The sequence below is a fragment of the Rousettus aegyptiacus genome, unplaced genomic scaffold, assembly GCF_014176215.1.
Source record: "Rousettus aegyptiacus isolate mRouAeg1 unplaced genomic scaffold, mRouAeg1.p scaffold_m13_p_3, whole genome shotgun sequence".
NCBI classification, from domain to species: domain Eukaryota; kingdom Metazoa; phylum Chordata; class Mammalia; order Chiroptera; family Pteropodidae; genus Rousettus; species Rousettus aegyptiacus.
In genome coordinates this window covers 150,238,484-150,254,681 of record NW_023416306.1, presented here as the reverse complement: position 1 = coordinate 150,254,681, position 16,198 = coordinate 150,238,484, and the positions used below count along the sequence as shown (strand labels likewise).

Here is a 16,198-nt window from a genome sequence, read left to right as displayed (position 1 = left end):
TTAAAATTCTAAGTTAATTTATAGCTTTTCTGAGCAGAAAATACAGACACAAAACACATACACATTCAAATTAACAAAAGTTTCAAAGTTAATGCAAACATGAACACATATACTGCTTAGAATATTTACAAAAGTTCTGCATGATGCTGGTTTCCATATGTTTACATAAATACTGGAATTCTTGGAGTTCCAGTTCAACACCCTTATCTACAGACAGAAAATTGAGTACTCACTTTAAATGACTTAGCCAAGACCACCCATCCTAATAACATCTTAATTACAAAATAAAGCAGTTTCTTATGCCTATGTCACTTCATGTTTTACTATATACAATGACACCAATTTCATTTTCGAATGTAAAGTGTCAATGAAAAATGAGTCAGAGTTCCATTATTATTCAACATAGTCTATATGAAGATTTAAATGACTGATTATATTAATTAAAGGGATGAAAACAGAAGAACTTCACCATTATAACTCAGAGTGGCAGACAAATTCAACAGAAATGTTAATGGTCCCTCCACATGGGAAAAAAAATTAAAGAGACTACTAAATATCGAATGGTATCCCCTACTTGCCCTTACAAAAAAGTCAAAGATTATGAATGCTTAAGACAAATCTAAATAAACTCTTTCTCCCTAGCATTATATTGCTCAGAGTAGCAGATAATTAAGTGTTAAGAAACACACTAAAATGTGTAGGATCTATACGGGAAGTTTAGAATTTCTTTTTTAAAAACATTGAACACTACAAAGATAAAAAAATTTAAGTGACCCTTTCATACTAGAAACCCGTATCAGATGATTCATTTGTACTTTCTACTCAAACTACAAAAGGTACCCAACTTATTTTACACTATGTGGTTTAAATGTTTTAGCCCTGTCAGTAATTACCTGAGGTTTCTAGGTGACAGAGGACAGCTGTGCTACAATTTCACTTTTCCCTTACTGGGTAAAGTGCATAGACACACACACTGGGCTGTTGTGTGACTTTGTTTAAACTTTTTCCCTACTCAACTTGCATTACTTCATTGGGCTCTTGGCTAATCCCAGCAGAGCTGATAGATACTATTAGTATCAGATCACAAATGGATCATAAACCCTCCCTGTTACTGTGCTTCACTAATATCACAAGAAAATTTTAAATGATGTCTGCCTTTACACGTTTTCAATGACCTCTTAAAACCAAACACCAAAAAACTAGAAACCAATTAGATCACCTATTTTTCAGTTTTATGAATTATATACCAAACGGCAAACCAAGTAGTAGTTACTATTTGCCTTTACTATTTTATTAAATTAGATAGTTCAACACTGCTTTCAAAGAAAGATCTTCAGAGACATTCAGAATTCCATTTACCAATAAGCAGCTTCTCATGGGAAAGCAGATTTTTTTTCTGAAGAAAAAAACTCTTACAAGATAAAAATGTTTACATTTTTGTTAAAAATATAATTTTTGTATCCCATTCAACCCAATTCTAAATTAAAACATCTATTTTGAATTTTTAGGAGGGGCAGGTGTTTATTGACTTAAGGTTAATTACATTCCATAATAAACAAAAGTGTCAGTATTTTCAAAAGCATACATTCTATCTTCGTAGGTTATAATATTTTATTGTAGCTGTCATATTCAAGGTAATCCTGATGCATGCGAGCACATTAGCTGCCCTCTGATAATAAAAGTCAATCTATTTTATCTTCACATAAATGTGTACCTATTGTTATAAACTGCTAATACAGAAAGGCTGGTTTTTACTTCTTTGCTAGGATACCACAATGGACATAAGAGAAGGGAGGTAGTGTAGCAGCTGGTATAATACTGATGGACAAACAAGGCCCTCATTAAATAACTAGAAATGTCACATCACTGCAGGCTCAAGATAAAGGCCTACAGTCATCACAGGCTTCAAGTACTCTTCTTAGACTCTTAGACATAAATCTTACACAGCTTATACATCAAAGGTTATAACATTAAAAAAGACAAACTTGGTATTTTTCAGTTCTATTATGCTATGAATAGTTAACATCTTGATTTTTGAGGTGTGCTTATCATGTAGTCATACTCAGGTATTCAGACCAGTTCAGTTAGAAATCAGTGATCTGTAACTTAAATATTAACAGAAGATACAGCCCACAATGGCAGGTACAGGCTATGAAAAAAAGTATAAAATGTTAGTTGATACTAAGTATTAGGTATAGTTGATAATTTGTAACATGAACTGGGGAAAAAAGCATTGAAAAAGTTCAGATAGAGAACAGCTAGAAATGTTATTAAGGGAGTATACCTCTGTGAACAGTATACTTCTAGATCTTAATTTGGTGGTATAGAAAATGTTGAAAATTATAAATCCAACACAAAAAAATAGACAGTGAGCATGTCTTAACATTGCTGCACATCACCAGCTCCATTCAACTATGAAACAAATTAGCTGCTAGCACACATAAGCCAGTAATTGCTCTTGGAGAATATATTTCCTCTGAAATCAAGTCATATTCAACAGTGTCCCTTAATAACAAAATTCTGAAAATTGCTCATCTTGCTTGCTTTCCAAGCAAAACAGTTGTAATTAATGTTATAAAGTAGTTTTGCAAGTTTTTAGGCAAAAACATATATTACAGTATACCTGTTTTTTACAAAAAGCTCTAATTTTAAATAACACCTCTATATTTTTGGTGCCTTCCTCTTTAGATGAAAAACTTAATCCCACTGGTTCCATAGAAATCACTAGAAAAAAATGATAGAAATTGTAGTGGCTTTATGTAACCATCTGACCAAGATTCACGGCAGATGAGTAGAACTGCAGGCAGAGGAACTGTATTATGAAGGAAAACTTTTAAGTAGACACAAGCATGAAGATTGTATCTGTCTTTCTTAAAAAGTAGATTAATTGGAAGAGAATTTGTAGAAAGAAAAAAAATTAGGCCAGCCTTTCAAAATACAAATAGATATCCAGAAGGTCAAATTTCTAAACACCACCACCTTGAATTAGACATTTTCTTCCTCAAAATGACTAGCTATAAACGTATAACTAATAAATACAATTGCCATTCCCCTGGGGCCTTTCTCTGCTTCTTATAATACCTCAGTTCAATATCTTACAAAAAGAAAAAAACTGAGTAACCGTTTTGTTTCCAGGTTCAAAACACAATTAAATTCATTCAGATTATACTCTGCAAATCCGTGCTTCTCTCCTTGTGTGGTTTGGAATCTGTGAATGTTGCTCACTACCAAAGTAGTTGGTGATTGCACTGACCTACAACAGAAACAATCACTGACATATTTAGAGAAACTGAACATATGATCCTCTTACTGAAAATTCTGTTTATCACAAATACCCATTTGCATTTCATTACGACTGTTCTTTTTATCTCATAAGTGCATATTCCTATCTCCATAACCTAAGAACACATATTGCTTTAACTTAATCGTTAATAAGATAATATGATATTCGACACTTGCAAATTAAGTTATAACTCTAGCAATAGTTATTATATCTATGTTAATTTTTCAGGACTTTTTAAAAAACCAAGCAGTGCAGCTGAGAACACAAAAAAGGTAACTGGACGGAGAGAGTAACTGAGCAAGCAGCAGGTAATATAAGAGACTTTGTAATGATTCATTTAATATGGTATTTCCTTCTTTGCTGAGGGATAGTTGGGGGGTGCATCTAGCCTCATATTAAAATATATAGCAACATGGTGAATTAGAGATAGAATGCTGCAAAAGAAAACCAAGATGGTAGGAGAGGGAAAAACAACTTGAATGTACTTTACAGCAAAGCTTTTTCTCAGTTTCCAGAATCATCTTTGGATTACCATAGAGAACAAAAGGGAGGTGAAAAAACAATTGCCATGTAATTCCAAAAGGGTCTCCCAACAATTCCTGTCTAGAAGAATGTCAATAAAGATAGCACAATGAAGCTTTGGAAATTTATGAAAAATGGAGGTAACAAACAAGTAGGCCCCCAAATAACCCAACAAGCTAAATAGATGAAATTAGTGACTCATGAAAATATTTTCCAAAAATCTTATCCTATACACTGAAGTAGTTTTCTGATGAGATTAAGGTACCTATTCCCAAGCCATCAGCAGAAGCCAACCTAAAGTGTAATAAATAATAACTGATAGGTCTGAAAATCATAACTGAATATAACATGCCAGAACACAGATAAAAACAGAAAAGTAGAGATATTTATGCATCTAATAAAATGAAGAGACTGGTACAGATTTATCTTTCAATATTACCCTGATGGTATATATCTACAGACTGGACTTTGTTCTTTACCAAAAATTTCCTCAAATGAAATCATAAGAACATAACTTAAGAGGCACCAATGTTGTGATTTACACACATTTTTCAGAGTAAACTTAACTAATCATCCTGGAAAGATGGTGGGTTATCCTATACTAAGAACTATCTAGATTCATATCTCCTTTTGTAAATTAGGAACTTGACATTTTGGTGTATGAATCACTCTTTTATTAGTTTAATCAGTCGAGGTAAACTCGAGTAATCTGATAAAAAACATTTCAGTAAATTGATAAAAACAATTCATCTAAATGATAAATATGAGAACCAGAAGCTAAGATCTTGTAAGGCCAACTTAAATAGTTAGACCTATTTCTTTATTCCATTGTTTCTGATACATTATTGAAACAATTTTTCAGGATTCATAGTAAGTGGAAATAAGAATTCCTTAACAAGCTGTCAACATCACTTTGCAATTCTGAAGAATAGCAAGTAGGTTATTTATTATTTTTTTACTATACTTCACAAAATGCCAGTTCAGAATATATTCAATGGGATTATTTTATAGGACAATACCTATAAAACAATGGGATTCTTCTTGTACTTATTAACTATATTGCTGTAGATGTTGTACACTACAGAAGCACAAAATAAACAATAGCTCAAATTTAAGGCTTAAAAATCAAAACGACTTAATTCAGTAACAAAAGTTTAAGGTCAAAGGAAAAGTCCAACTATGAGGATCAGGTAAAAGCAGATATTTTGAAATAAAATGCACACAAAAACCAGGTTTTCAAAAGCTATTTGATTATAATCTTTTACGTTTCGCTAAAATTCAGTGGAATAAATTGCAAACTGAGATCCTAACACACGAATGTAAATCAGTAAGATTTACAAATTAAAAGTAGATTTGTTCTCTTAAGAGCATTAACAGAACCCACATACCATTTTCGCTGAGCCCAATTTGCTTGAATCAGAATGATGGCATTGCATGCTTATATAATCCATTTCTACCTTTAAAAGTAAGTGCTAAAGTTAGGCAATGCATCACATAAGAGATGTAAGATGAGGTAAATATGAAATGTGCCTAACAGAAAAAAAGAGTGAAGGAGAGTAGATAACATGTCTTAAAACCACTATTTCCTCTTTTTCCATAAAGGCAACTCTGACACACTTAACTCAATAAGGGCTTTATTCATTCTTTCAACATATATTTACTTAACACCTATTAAGTCTCAGACACTCCTCTGAGGAATGGTAAAAGTGCAATAAACGAGACCCCTCCTCTCCTTGAGCTTCTTAAAAATGACTAATTTAGTGTCTTACCAAGCACCATATGCTTTAAATGGTGATCTCACAACAATCCTTTTAAGAAAGTACTAATATCTCCATTTTACAGATAAGAAAATTGAAGCTATGAAGTCATTTGCTGGCAGCTGGTTAAGTAGAAGAAATATAATTTAAACTCAGTGTGACTCCAATAGTTAAGAACCTGAGTTTTTAACCACTACTAACTATAGAAAGCCTCCCTTCAAGGCAGTATTTTTCAATTTTTTTCTCATTATCACTCCCCTAAGGAGCCTTTTTAGATATATATTTTTTCCTAATTGCTGAGAAATAGAAAAAAATATATATTGGTTTCTGCCCTTGGTCCCTGGCATGGAGCTCCTAAACTCTTGGAATTTCCTAAGTGATAAGAGCACTAAAAGCATCTTTTGTTCTAGTATTTGGTTTCTGGCTCTGGTTCCTGACACCTAAGTCCCTGGCATTTCCTAGGTGACAGGAATGTCTCTAGTTCCAATGAGGCAACTCTGGATGGGCTCCTGAATGGGGGCTGGTCACCCAAGAGATCAAGCAATACTGGAAGCTTGGAATTTCCAGCCTCACTCCCATTCTCCAGAGAGGATAGGGGCTGGAAATGGAGTAAATAATTGATCATACCTACATGATGAAAAACAAACAGTATGGGATTCAGAGAGCTTCCAAGTTGGTGAACTCATAGAGGTGCTGAAGGGCGGCACACCTAGAAAGGGCATCAAAGTTCTACACCTCTACCCACATACCTTGCCCTATGCAGCCCTTCCAGCTGGATGTTCACCTAATTCCTTTATCATATCCTTTTACGATAAACCGGTAAACAGCAAGTAAACTGTTTTCCTGAGTTCTGCGAGCTGCTCTAGCAAATTAATCAAACCTGAGGATGAGGTCATGGGAACCTCCGATTTATAGACAATTGGTTAGAAGTACAGTTGACAACCTGGACTTGAGACTGGCATCTGAACAAGGGCCTTAGCCTTAACCCTACGTCCGGGTAGATGGTGTTAGAAATGAATCAAATGATAGGATACCCAGCTGGTGTGTCAGACAATTGCTTGATGCGTGTGTGGGCTGCGTGGGGGGGAGGGGGGCGGAAATCACACGTCTGGTATCAGAAAATCACACAAAGTATAGGTTTTGTAATCACTCCCACCCCCATGAAATTGTACCACCACAGACACACTATATTTCTGTATGTAATGCATGTAGATGTGTACTTTATTCAAAAAGATTTTTTTCACCACAACCCCCTGCCAAGAACTAATTTTCACCCCACTGAGGGCAACATTACACCCACTGAGAATGCATACTCTAGAGCAAAAGTTTCTCAGCCTTAGCACTGTTGACATTTTGGGCCAAATAATCTTATGCATGGAGTGTTATCCTATGCATCATAGGATGTTTAGTACCATCCCTGGCCTGTATCCACTAGGAACCAACAGCATCACTGTACCAAAGTTAGGTTAAAATCTCCCCCCAAATTGCTTCTCTTGCTGCTAGTTACATATTCGTAAGAGCTCCAGTTCCAGATTTTGTCCATAAAAAACTGTAATGAACAGGATACAGGCTGACAGCAAATACTTCGTCACTGTATAATTGTGTAATAATTATTCATACCAAGACCAAAAGGAATAAACAGTTTAAAGAAATGACAAAGCATGACTTATGACTTATAAATATTAGTATTTATATATTTATACATATAGTGTATATGTGTCAACTAAATAACACTTTGACACTTACATTTTTATTTTTCACTTAATCTATTGTAAATATTTTTAAATTTTAGAAACTTCGCTGTTCGTATTCCTTCCCTAGATCTTTGCATAACTGACGTCTGAGGGTTCACCTCTGCAGTGGGAGTGAAGGAGCACATGTCATAGCAGTGGCAGTGGCAGGAAGGAAATAATATTTAAATAAACATAGCAGAGAAAGAATCCCACATTATACTAATAAGTGAAAGGACATTAAATTTTAAGGAAATCCATTTCTAATACATGCCACAGGACAGGGTTATCTAATCTGTCTTTGCAAAATAATGAGTGAGGTAAACTGCCCCACCTTAAGTCCATGAGAGAACCATAATGAAATCTCTGGGAGAACATTGTCCTTTATAATGGACTTCCACTGTATTCACATAATATGCTGGTCAAAAGGGGAGCCCAAATTAAGGATATAATTAGACAGTTATAGAAAGGGCTGCTCTGAGGATTCTAGATCCAGAATACATATTGAAAATAAGGTGGGGAATCTTAGTTCATCTCAAATCAATCACAATAGGTTTGTAGGAGCAGATTAATCAGAAAAGCATCTTGTGTGCCTATGTACAGAAAGTTGGTGGCCAGAAACTGTGGTGGTTGGTAGTCCTGAGGTCAAAGGGAAAAAGTAGCAGAGGCAATCTGCAGGACCCTGAGCCACAGATTTAACTTCTAGGTGCCTCTGGATTTCTTCATGTGTAACATGGTGATAACAGCAGCTATCTTCATTTCACAGGGCTATGATAAAGACTGAGAAAACCTGAAAGTAGACGGTGCATGGGCATGGATAGCATGATAAGTAATGATTTTTAAATAATATTTAAGCAACACAGTGACAAAACTAAGATAAGCAAACAATAAGATCTCTGAGTAGAAATGGTGCAGAGGAACCAGAGAGGAGCTACAAAAAAGATAAGGTAGATAAGACTTGAGATCTGAGAATACATGAAGGTAAATACTAGTCTGACAGTGAATGACAAGAAGTCACTGAAAAATGGATCAATACTTCCATGGTATGGAAAAAAAAATCTATATTTCAAACAAAAACGATATGCTTAATAGTAAAAGACTAGCATTCCCATTAAAGTAGAGAATAAGGCAAGGCGGGCCATGTATTTAGCATTATTTAATACAGATATGTAAAACACCATGCAAAACAATTACACATGCGAAAAAAGTTAAAATTGTTATTTACAAATATAATTGCATATCTGAATATTCTTTTAAAATAAAAAATATTAGAAAGAATAATCTAATTCCATAAAGTGGTTGTAAAAATTAATAAATTAAAATCAATAGTTTTAGATGGGATCCTAGAATAGAAAAAGTACATTAGGTAAAAACTAAGGAAATCAGAATAAAGTATGGACTTCCAAATAATGATGTACTGATATTGGTTTATTGGTTGTACAAACGTACCATAGTAATCTGTGATGTTAACAATAGAGACTAGGTGCAGGATATATTGGAGCTCTCTATATAATCAACTTTTCTATGAATCTAAAACTATTCTAAAATAAGTTATTTTTAAAAAATTGTTTTCTTACCTAAAACCAATACCAGTTAGAAACATAGTGAAAGAAATGGTTCCATTTACCCTAATGTTAGAAACTAAAATCTTATCTAAAAATAATAATCCTAAGGGAAAATGTGCAATATTAACATAAAAAAAGAACTTTTAAAGAAAAAAAAAATCTACTGAGGGACATAAAAGAAATGAAGAGACCACCTTAACTCAATATTACAAAAATGTCAAACTTCCCTCCCTAAAGTAATCCACAAATTCAATCCTTTTGATCAAAAATTAAATGGCATCTCTGGGAGACTTAATAAAATAGAGGTATACACATGCAAGAATAGCCAAGAAAACAATGACAAGAAAGAATAAAGTAAGACCACTACTATGAAAGAAAAACATATAAATATATAAAACTAGGGTTACTAAAAAATACAGTATTCATGTAAGAACAGACAAACTGATAAAACAGAAAATGCAAATACCCAGTGGGAACTCATATAATGAAAAAGGGTGACATTTAAACCACTGAGAAAAAGATGGAATTGTTTAATAAATTAGGTTGATTGGGACAATTGTCTATGAAAAAAAAAATTTTAACTAGACACTCACCCATTACTTACAGAAAAACAAATTCCAAATGGGCTAAACCATAAAACTATTAGATATTTGCAAATGCATTATAAGGACTAATCTCCTTAATATACAAAAGCTCTTAGATAGCAATAAAAATTAACCAGGTAGAAAATGGATAAGGCGGAATGGTGTTCACAAATAAAAAAAAACAAAACATGAAAAAAAAGACCCAAGCTTATGAAAGGCCGTTCAACTGCATTCAAAGTATTTCCAATAGCCAAGACATGGAAGCAACCTAAGTGTTCATTGATGGATGAATGAATAAAGAAAATGTAGTATATATACACAATGGACTATTATTTAGCCATAAAAAAGGAGGAAATCTTGGCATTTGCAACAACATAAATGGACTCTGATGACATCATGTTAAGTGAAATAAATCAGATAAAGAAAGACCAATACCATATGATCTCTCACTTATATGTGGAATCTAAAACAAAACAAAACAAAACAAAAAATGGAGCTCATAGATACACAGAACAGACTAGTGGTTGCCAGAAGCCAGGGGATGGGAGAAGGAGGTCAAAGGGTACAAACTTCCAGTTATAAAATAATTAAGTCACGGGGATGTAATGTACAGCATGGTAACTATAGTTAATAATACTGTATTCCATATCTGACAGTTGTAGAGAGATCTTTAAAGTTCTCATCACAAGAAAAAAAATGTGTGGTGGTGCATATTAACTAGACTTATAGTGGTGATCATGTCACAATTTAAAGAAATATCAAATCATTATATTGTACACCTGAAACTAATGCATATCAAGAATATATTTTAAAAAACTAAAGAAACCCTTTTGCATCTAAGTTTAAGATAAAATAAGTGGGAGAAAATGCAACATATAGAATAGTTTGGTGGGGGAAAATGACAGACATATTTGAATTTGCATCTGTGTGCTCTGCTGGGATTCACAAAAAGCTATTTGCAGTGATTTTTATAAAAGGGTAGTGCAGGTGAAAAACTGAGAGAATAGCAGGCATATGTAAAACAGCAAATTTTCACCACCTTTTAGAATTGTATACTGTTATTTAACCATTCAAAATTATTCCCCAATTTAAAAATTATTAGACATACATATGCAAATTTTGTATGACCTTTTAATAGGGAAGGTCTTTATTGCATGAAGAAAACTAGTAAATGACCACAGAAAATGTTAAATTTACATGTTCAAAAAACCCAATCAAAGTTAAGACAAATTAGAAAAATGAAATACTTGACAAAGCTAATCTTCATACATACAAAAGGCTCTCAAAAATCACTTAGAACATGGCTTTCTAAAGAGGACAAAAGATACAAAAAGCAGTTAAAAGAAAAAAGATATGTCTACTAAGCATATGAAAAGACAAAGAAAGAACTTATTAAGAAAACACAAATTAAAACAAGATGTCGCTTTACACCATCTCATTGAAAAAGATTCATAATAATCGATGTTGGTGAGAACAAAGAGAAAAAGGTCCTTTCATTACTGGTGAGAATACAGATTGGTAAACTTTTTTTGAGATGTAATTTGGCAATATCTAATTTAATTTAAATGTAAATATTCTAACCTAGCAACTTCTTTTCTAGAAATCTATGCTATAAACTCCCACAAGTAAAATTCTAGATCTACAAATATACACCACAGTATTGCCACAACATTGTTTGCTTTTACTTTGGACTTTTGCTTTGGACTATCTATACTTGCGTATCACCTAGAATAGTCTCTATAGCTAATATTTTTATGACAAAAATTTAATAATGGTTTTTAACTAGAAGGTGGAAAGCTTGAAAAATACACTATTAATTAGTACCATGAAAGTCTCCACTGTAGCCAGAATCAAAATTATTCAGTAATTTTTTCACTGCTGATAAAAAGGGAGATGAGTTAAACCAGCGCCTGAAGCAGGAATCAATAAGGTATTTTCAGATACGAATAACAGACAAAGACCTCACAAGGTAGTGACTGTTAACTTGAAGTACCCATCAGAATCACCTATCAGTTTTTTCTGTTGGTACATTTAGGAGGAGTTGTTTTTCAAAATTTGCAGGCCCAATTCCTCTCCCAGATATTGATTTACTGGAGTGCAGCAAAACAGGATCTCAGGCAAGTTAATTCCCAGTTATTAGACGGTGGGTGGGTTTGTTTGTTTAAGAAAAAAAGTAATGTCAGCTCTGTCTCATGTCATCACCTGTGCAGAAGTCTGTGTCATATGCAATAACTAAGCAATTCACAAGTGGAGTAGCATGGCAGTCACGAGTTAGGAATATACAAAGAATTCCTAATAATCTTCCAAAGCTGAATAAATTCCTTTAAAAAAAAGGGGGGGGGGGCAAATTCAGGATTATCCCTCACTCTGGCCTGTACTGTGCTATGCATCTTGCTACAGAAGGAAATGAGATAAGCAGAGGAGTGGGGGGTATGTAGTCTGAAACCATCCGTGAAGAATTTTAATCCTCCTTACCTCTATTAGTAAGCAAAAATATATAAAGTTTTAAGTAGGTGAAAGCCACATGTCAATGTGGTGTACTCTGTAACGTTATTTGACTTTCCCTATTTTACCTTCAGGTACATATTTTAAAATGAAGAAAGCCAAAACAGATACACAATAAAAACTTGAGTAATACTGACAATGCAAAATGATGTGAACAAAAAAGAAAATGCTATGAACATGTTGGTAATTGTTTAAGATTACTATATCAAAGGCAAATCAAAAATGAAAGGGAAATTTGCAATATCATATTAAAATTTATAAATTCTAAAAAACTATAACTTTGGACAATAAGGTTTAAGCTTACAGAAACTACAGAGAATAGAGAGGGGAAAATGATATCACAATTAGATAAATTCGTAACGTAGAACATTTTATAAGATTAATTACCCTAGACTTTTTAAAAGTCAATTGGATCGGGGAAAAATGACTAAACCCTAACTGGATCCCCAGACTGGAAAAACTGGAGATAGATGACATTTGGGGGATAACTGGGGAAATTTAAATATGAACTAGATGTTAGACATTAAGAGAATTATTATTAATCATCTTCAATGTGATAAGGGTGTTATGATTGTTAAGGAGATGAAGCCTGAAGCATTAGAGGTAAAGCATCAAACATATACATGTGTCTGTGTTTAGAGAAAACATGTGTATAGATATGCGTGTGTGTGTGTAGATATATATATTATATATATTATAAATATATATATAAAACACATTGGTATACAGTTGAAGCAAATATGATTTTTGTTAAAAAGGTTCATAAATGTTGAATTTGGTAGAGATATGGGTGATCGTGTATTTGTTATTCTTTCAACTTTCTTGTTCATTTAAAAATCTTCACATAAACAAACTGGAAAACCAAAATTAAGCTTTTTCTTCAATAGCACATCCTGTATACTTTAATATTCTTGTGACATAAAGAGCTGAAAAAAAGTAAAACTTTTTGATAACACAGTATAATTTTTTTAAATAATATTTACTCTCACTTAAAAATATCTTTAAATTGTGGATTTCATTACTAAAATGTCCGAAAAAACCCTTTACTCCCCTGCAAAGTGCACTTGAATTCTGTCTTAAGGTTTTCTGATGCTTGTGAAAATCATCTGTAATATACATTACAGAATAAATAAAACAGAATACTACCTAGTGCAAAAAATTGATTTATTGGGGTTTTCTTAACTGTTTTACATCCTTTCTTTTAACCATTCCAGATACTAACCAGGAACAGTAATAATATGGTCATAAATAATATTCTGAGAAACTAAAAAATAATGCACTGAGAAAGCCTTAATCTATTGAATATATTTCCATAAGATACTTGATAGCAGAGTAAAACACTACACCTAAGAACATATATTCTTTTAATAAAAATCTTTTCCCCAGAACAAAGATTAACTTGCCTCGTGGGAAGATTATGGGAAACGCTGTTCCAGCACTAATAATGAACCTCATGAAGGTCCCCCACCATAAGGCCTACCACAGAGCCCAGCGTATAGTAAACATTTTGAATGTATGAATTATCTTCTACATAAATCTCTCTAGGAAATAACTGGACGTTCCTTCCAATTCCTGAGCACTTTATGACACAAAGGAATTAGTCATATTCTACCTTGTAATATGGTTGTTTCATTGCCTCCAATTTATAAATTTGGAAAAAGCATTATACAGGAAGCTAAGACAAATGGTATGTCCATCTGCATAAATGAAATCTAAAGTCTTCTTCATCTTAAGAATTATTTCATTTCATGTAAATCTTCATATGTAAACCATATCAATTTTAAATGGCCTAACATAGGTTAATGGTTAATGCATGACTTAAAAATCATTCAAAATATTGTCTTCTTTTGTCCATTTAAAATGAATCTATCAGTCTACAGCCATGCTACCTTGAACAAGCCTGATCCCATCTGATATTGGAAGCTAAACAGGGTTAGGCCTGGTTAGTACTTGGATGGGAGACCACCTAGGAAGACCAGGTGCTTGTAGGCGTAAAAAATAAAAAAATAAGGGAGTATAAGCTGACAAGGTCCTTGCAATCTGTGAGGTCAACCAAGGGTTGCCTTGCCTTAAAAAAATAAAATAAAAAATAAAATAAAACGAATCTATCCACAGACATAAAACTCTTTACTAATTTTTCTTATGACAATTTGATAAATTATTATAAACTGTGAAATTCCTTAAAGAATAGTATCGCAGTACTGTAAGGGAAACTGTGTAAAATAAGTATTAAAGATGCTGATACTAAATGCAATCAATATATTATCCTGGATTGGATCCTGCAAAAGAAAAGGAGGACCATTTGTGGAAAAGTGGTGAAATCCAAATAAAGTCTACAGTTCGTTAATGGTACTATATCTATGTTAATGTCTTAACTTTGATAAATGCTCCATGGTTACATAACATTTTAATATTAGAGGAAACTGGGCAAAGGGTATACAAGAACTCTCTACACTATTTTTGCAACTTTTCTGTAAATCTAAAATTATTTCAAAATATAAAGTTTTAAAGATGTTAAGTACGGTGATTGAATCTGTTTAGTTTATGTCTAGACAACACTCAGGGAGTGAGCAGGGAAAGCAAAAGCAAAACAGCCAGATATATGATTCAAGCTTCTCAAATCTGTGACTAATCTTCCTGCCTATTCTTAGGGCAGTTGGCATTCAAAGAGTTCTATTTGGTTTGTACAAAGCACTGCAGAATAGGGCCTTCTCCCCGCCCACCCCCTCCCGTAGTACCTCAAAAGGAAATGGCTTGCTTTTCCCTAGGTTTTCTTTTCTTTCTTATCATAACACAAAGCAACAGCCCAAGTTATAAAAGATGCAACCCCTTAAGTTCTCATAATAAAAGAGAAGGAAAGTCTGATCTGTTTTTACAATTCTACCAAAGAAAGCATTTAACCAACAGGCAGAAGAACCAAAGAAACTGGAATTAGTAGCTACTTATTCACTATGATTTGGTAAAATTTAGCTATATGCTAAAGAAGTCAACAGTAGTAAAATCTACAGAATGCTTGCTGTCATCTGCCCTTTTCCATACCACTAATCTATATAACGGTATACTATTTTAGTGTTACTATTCCTGGGTGTCCCAGGTACAAAATAATTCTCTGCTCTCCCCAGCTACACACAGAGACAGGGGGAAACCATCTGATTTAACTCAGATTAAATAAAAGAAAGAAGCAACCAATCTCCTCTCAGAGAAACAATTCTGCTTATTTATCAGTTGCCTGCTGTGAAACTTATCTGAGTACAGAATATAGAAAAAAACTCAGATAAAAGTTACGTGATATATAAGTGCAGTAAACAGCCTTAATTTGGATTAAGAAAAGTCTAAATTTGAAAGTACTTTAAGGGAAATTCTGCCTATTATCAGAAACAGAATACTACTGAAGTGACTTTATTTAACATGCCATTGAATAAGAGATTTACAACACTAACACTCTCTTTTGGAAGGTGTTGAGTAAAGGTGGGAAGACAGTACTCTTAATACTACTGATGAAAATTTAAAGTAGTACTACCTTTCGGGAGGGCAATTTGGTATTTTCAATCACTTTCTTCTTTTCAAAATACTTTCTTACCCTGGCTTCTGTAATGGGTTCATCTCTTCATTTTCCTTATGTTTCTCGTCTCCTTTGCTGATTTTTAACTGATGTTGGGCTTTGGAGTTCTGTTGGAGCCATTTTTTTTAAATGAATTATACTTTTCCCCCAGATCTTACCTACACTACATTTTAGATTATCCTCTACAATGCTGATAACTTCCAAGTAAATTTAACCCCAAATCTCTCTCCTGAACATTTCCCTTCAACACTCTAAACTCATGTTCTCCAAACTCAAAAGCAACCTCAAACTTGCCTGGCAATCCTACCACCTCATGCCAATCAGTTCACTTTCCCACTCTCCAAAAATAAGGATAGCATTTCACCTTCTAGAGGATCCTCCTCAAATCTTCAATATCCTCTTCATCTCCCTCTTCACTCTCAACAGAAAACACTCATCCTGTACTTCAAGGAGATTATACAAATCATAAAAGGTAGAACTCAACTTTCACCACCAACAGCTTATCCCTTCTATCAGTATTTATCTTTATCTCCTTCCTTCCTCCCTTCTGAGAATGATCCCTTACCTACTTTGCCTTTCGCAGGAAACTCGTATTAACTATTAATTTCTCTTTCTTTCATCCATACTTTCTCATATAAAAGATTCACTCAATGTTTGTAAAATGAATTATTTATCAAAGAAAAATACACA

The 16,198-nt window shown here is 33.5% G+C and overlaps 1 protein-coding gene and 1 pseudogene across 6 annotated transcripts in view; one reads left to right on the top strand and one right to left on the bottom strand.

The window, feature by feature from the left end:
- Positions 1-16,198, bottom strand: part of PCNX1 (pecanex 1) — a 132,963-nt gene that overhangs the window by 108,714 nt on the left and 8,051 nt on the right. The window lies entirely within an intron of this gene.
- Positions 13,819-13,938, top strand: LOC118601355 (annotated as a pseudogene).